A 6,000-nucleotide genomic window follows, 5' to 3' on the forward strand; every position below is an offset into this window, starting at 1 on the left:
AAGGGAAAACTCATTAGTGGGACATCAAAGAGAATGCATGTGCTTCCTTTTGGGCCTTTTGGCTACATATTAAATGAGTTGGCAGGACTCTTTGCTTAAAATTGGACTTTCAGGAAACATAGACCTCCCAACCTTTTCCTTTTAACTCCCTGCTTGTACATTTCATTGCCAAGATGAGGGTATTTTATTCTTCTTCGGCCAACTTTCTTTCTGTTTTCTTTCCCTCATCTTATTTATGGCTCTTCCTATTCAGCTCCATGGTGTCTCATCCTGAATTTTTGCATTATGCCCCTTTCTCATCTAAGAGGCATTAATCTGCTGGGCCCAGTGTGTGGAGTGATGGACTTCTCTCATCATCATCAATTCCCATTTCTGCCTTTTCTCTGGATTCACAGCAGCTGTATGTGTTCCGCTGGCAGCTGTTGGGAGCACCATGGCCATACTTTAAAGCTCTCCTTCACAAAGGTTTATTGTCTGAGGCTCACAGGCCCTGGGGATTCCTCCACACTGGCCTGCCGGAGACTTAGCCAAGGCTTTGAATGAACATCCCCATCTTTGCTCTTTAGAACTCTCTGCTAAATGAACACCATCCTTACGGGCAAAGTATTTCTAGAATAAATTCTTTTAGATTTGTGTGTGTTTACCTTGAACATTGAATTACAGTCAATACATTCCTACAAATATAAGCCTATGACAGAAAGCATTTGTGGTTTAGAGGCACTTTGGCAGTTGCACAAAGTGCTATTATGTGTTGCGGGGAGAAGGAGGAGAAAACGCAGAGTGGATTTGCTTTCCATCATTGGTAAAGTTCACCCAGAGAAGCTTTTGCTCAGGTACAGCATTTCCATAGGTAGAATAGGGGAACACGTAAACTTCAGTCTTCTATTTTATTTTATTTCATTTGTTTTATTTTATTTTGTTTTACTTTACTTTATATATTTTATTTTTTATGTTATATTTTATTTATTCGACTTTATTATTTTATTTTTTAGTCATTATGTTTCTATTCAAGTATATATCTCACTCACCTGTTTACCTACATACTGAAGATCTATTAAAACCAAAAATAAAAAATGTTACGTTAAGATCAAGGTCATTGAAGAAAGTTTGATCATTAACGACAAATGAAAGAGAAATCCATCCTCCATTTTCCTAAATACTGGGACAGTGGAGGCCATATGACCTAAAATTGCAAGAGCTTTTCAAAACCAGGAGAAAATTCTCTATCACTCTGAGCTTCTGGCAAGAAGGCTACCTTCCAAGGGACTTGCCCTATTGGTCTAAGTCATCAGGTAGGTTCATCATAAGAGACACAATATCCCTCTGATAGTCAGATTCTAAGGCATTTAGGTGAAGGCCAGTACTTTAGAAAAAAATGAATTCAAAGCAAGTGGGAATTTGCAAAACATAGAATATAGAATAATTGGCTTGATAGGTACCTTGGTACATAAAATATGGAATAATTGGGTTGATAGGTACCTCCAAGGTACCTATTAACCCAGTTGTTCTATATTCTATGTTTTGCAAATTCCCACTTGCTTTGAATTCATTTCTAGTCCATATATTTTCTAGTCCAACCCCCTATTAAGCAGGAGATCCTATACCATTCTAGACAAATGGCTGTCTAGTTTCTTCTTTAAAATCTCCAGTGATAGAGCATTCACATCTTCTGCAGGCAACCTGCTGCACTGTCAGGAAATTTCTCCTTGGTTCTACATTGGATCTCTCTTTAATGATTTTCCACCCGTTGCTTCTCGTGGGTGAACACACAATAGCCATACTGCTAACCCCAACTGAAATGCGTTCAGATAAACATTTTCATCCAAACACATTGGAGATGTGAGACCACAGCTCAATTCATCTTGCCTAAGAGCAGAAGATTGGCTTGCAATTATAGAAAATTGGGTAAAGGGAAGACTTTTTTTAAAAAAATGATGCTCTTATAACATCCTACATTATGGAAGCACCGATTGTTCTCTGCTTCCTTAACTGTGAACCTTGTCATAATGTGATCAATTTAACCTGAAGAAAGAACAGTTGAAGAAGCAGGTCATGGCCTTCATGACATCCCCCATATATATCACCATCACCTGCAAGCTGAACTGAATCCATATGAAAAGGGACAAATTGTTGCTAGGGTGTGAGGCCCAGACTCTCTCCCCTTCAAACTATAAGAATGAACTTCTGAAAGCTGGGTACTTTCAAAAGGAATTCTTTATTGAAAGGAAGTTATCCAGGTATTAGTCAAAGCAGGTCTAATATGCCTCCAGGCATACAGTAATAGATAAAGGGAGTTAGAACCCCTCCCCTTAGTCTGATGTGGATTTCGTCAATACAAAGAAGCAACATGTTAATTTCCCCCGCTCTCTCTTTTTTTTCTGGGAACATAGCTGAGAAAAGTTTCCCAGGAAATTTCCTTCGGAGCTGGAATTTTTATGGCCCCTTCTCCTCTTGCTATCTCTCCAAGAGGTGACAAGTTTCCAGGCATCTGGGCTCCAGTCTCCAGTTGTATATCATGTGCAAGTTATACAGATTCAGTACAAGACTTAAGATATTCAGGTTACACCAAAAAGGATTATTTGTACCAACTTCCCTCCCCATCTTCTTCCATTGAAGAATGGCAGATACACGGATCTGACATTACTTGTATATGTCCTACCTTAACACCTGGCATGGGACGTGGTGGCTCAGTGGCTAAGATGCTGAGCTTGTCGATCAGAAAGGTAGACGGTGGCAGTTCGGTGGTTCAAATCCCTAGCACCGCGTAACGGAGTGAGCTCCTGTGACTTGTCCCAGCTTCTGCCAACCTAGCAGTTTGAAAGCATGTAAAAATGCAAGTAGAAAAATAGGGATTACTTTGGTGGGAAGGTAACAGCGTTCTGTGTGCTTTTGGTGTTTAGTCACGCCTGCCACATGACCATGGAGACATCTTCAGACAGCGCTGGCTCTTTGGTTTTGCAACGGAGATGAGCACGGCCCCCTAGCGCCAGAAACAACTAGCACATATATGCGAGGGAACCTTTACTTAACACCTGGAGTCCAAGATGAAGTGAATTCAGTTAACTTTAAAGAACGATGAAATTGTTTGAAATGAGATTCTGGGTGCCCCTCCGGAATATCTTGAGGAGGGGAGTTATAGTGAAGTCAAAGCCATTTTCATTACATTGCTGTCATGGAGTATGATATCAAAGGAGTCTTTAAAAAGGATCCATTCAGTGGTTACCTCCACAAAGCTTCCCTTTGTGGCTGATGTCCTTCTGGCTGCTAGAATCCCTTTCCAAAATCTGCTCCAAAAATTAGGAGAATCGTCACGTTATTTTAAGACAGTTTAAGGCGTTGAGAGTGGGATGATAAGAAAGACTTCTCCAACAAAGCTTTGCACACTGAACAGAACACACTGAACAGCAAACCTCCATAAATACAAGCACATCCTGTGAAAAGAGGAAAGTAATGTTGGATCTAATGTTTCTCCCAAGTCTTTAGACCAAATTTTTAGAAAGCGATTATAGCAGTGAGTAAAAAGCAATGGTAGGTGGATATGAAAGGGGAGAATAACTCCAGCATTTTGTGCTCTTGTTATATCATCCTTTCATCTTTTTCATTAAATATTTGTCTGTGTATATCAGCTAAAAGAGGAGGAAATTCAATGGCTTTCGGATGGAATCTGTCCTAAAATCTTTATGGCATAGTTAATGCACAGTGTTTACTTGAGAGCACTGACACACAGGTCATATCCCTCTAAGTTTTCTTTCTGAGACACCACATCTTATGGAACAAAAATAATCACAAACCATCTGTGAGTGTTACACTTGAAAGTAGTTTTATTATTTCCTAATTTCTTAGCATTCCTGCTTACCCCCTCCCGATGCCAGTGGCATCATTAACACGGAGTACGCAATAAACATTATCCTCCCTTTTTGTGGCTTTTTTGTTTTTGGTCTTCAGGATTAATTGTTCTGTTTAACCTCCATTAAATTTGGTGCAAAACTATTTGGAAGTTGGCACCAAAAATAAAATAAAATATATTGACAAAAATGATCTGCAAGCTCTAAGTAATAAAAGTTATGGATAATTAAAAAACTGTTTTCATGATCCGTTGCAATAAATAAAGGATTAAAGATAAAGAAAAGCAAATTAATAATAACAGATACGGCAACCAGCCTTATGAATAAGTGAAATAAATGGTGGAGACCTTCTGTTTTTTTAGGATTGACTATTAACAGTAAAAACAAAAAGCAGTCAAGAAAATACTTGGCAGAGTAGCAATCGAAGTCTTGGGGAAAATACATTGACATTTTATATGTCTATACCTACTGTATGAAAATCAGAACTATGCAGACAGTGATTTTCCCTGTAATATTCTATGGAAGTGAAACTTTGAAGAAACTGAGTAGGAAGAGTATTTGATGCTTATGAACTTTGGTATTGGAGAATACCCTGGGTGTCCAAGAAAACAATCAAATGGAGCAGAATTCTCACTCCAAGCATATATAATATAATCCACCTCATGTGATAATATTTCAACCCACTGTGTGAAGACTCATTTGTCTTGATTGTTTATAACAGAGGTCTCCAACCTTGGCAACTTTAAGACTTGTGGACTTCAACTCCCAGAATTCTCCAGCCAGCACAGCTATGCTGTGTAATGTTAGGAAAGGTAGAAGGGAGGAAAAAGAAAAAGTGAATGACTAGAAGAAAGGTGAATGAGTTAATTACAGTGGCAATGGGTGCTCTACAGGAAGCCTTGAAGGGACAGGCTGGGTGAGTGGGTGGGAGATCATCCTGTAGACCAGTGGCCCCCAACCTTTTTTGTGCCACGGCCCGGTACCGGCATCACAAAATGATCCGCGGCCCTGTACCAGCATCAGCACGCATGACAAGGCAAGACGAGCGAGCGACCGGCCAGCCAGCTGTCCCCCGCTTCTCCCCGCCACCTTCAACTCCTCCTTTGTACCTTTGTCGATGGGCTTCGCTTCGGGACGGCTTTGGGACAGTCGCTCAGCTCGCTTTGCCTTGGGTGCTGAAAGAATCCTCGTGCCTTAGTTTCGTTCGAAGCCCCCCCTTCGATGAAACTAAGGCGCGAGGATTCCTTCAGGACCCAAACGCCGCTTTCCAACTGGAAAAGCTCACCCGGAAGCACTTTCTCATCAAACAAGATGGCGGCACCCAGCAAACCGGTGGCCTGGTAGGAAATGTTCCACGGACCGGTACCAGTCCGCGGCCTGGTGGTTGGGGACCCCTGCTGTAGACGATCTATGCGATTGCCACTAATTTGATAGCACATCATTAATCCACCCATCAATCAAACTCTGAAGCATCAACTTAATGTCGAAAAGATCCTTAAGCTTGAGTGTGAATACATCTCCAAGAAGCGTGAAGAAGAAGTGAGTTTAAAAAAAGCTGGGTCAGAAGTTCTTTAATAACAACAGAGTATTGATTTAAGCTTATCCATAAATCTCAACCTGTTGGGAAAATGAGGATATTTGGCATATCCAAGTGATTATGACTTTCTAAAAAGCACCACTAGAGAGGCAGAATGGAGAGCTTCACTAAAGGAGGAAATAGATGTTTGACGAAATAAATGTTCCACTTGCTTTCACTGCTCATTGGATATTTAGACACGAGTAACAAAATACCCCAATGCAAGATTTAGAGAGAATATATCAAAAATTAAGTGTGTCTGTGTGTGTGTGTGTGTGTGTGTGTGTGTGTTAAAGGCAAGGGTTTGACCAATATGTGAATGAATCATACTATATATGTTGTGTGGAATTTCCTAGTATGACAAAATATTTGAAACTCTTCCTGGTGGCATAATGGTTAAGGTGTTGGAATCGGATTACACTCTTCCACACTTGGGGAAGCTTCTTGCATGATCGTGAGCCATTTCTTCTCTCTCAGCCAAGAATAACTGTGGTGTACAGTACTTGTGAAGGTTGTTGGATTATGAATAGGAAGACCCAAATTCCGGTCTTACCACCCTCAGCCATGGAGGTTCACTGA

This window comes from Pseudonaja textilis, chromosome 4 (assembly GCF_049901715.1).
Source record: "Pseudonaja textilis isolate UNSWEBS1 chromosome 4, rPseTex1.2, whole genome shotgun sequence".
Classification (NCBI taxonomy): domain Eukaryota; kingdom Metazoa; phylum Chordata; class Lepidosauria; order Squamata; family Elapidae; genus Pseudonaja; species Pseudonaja textilis.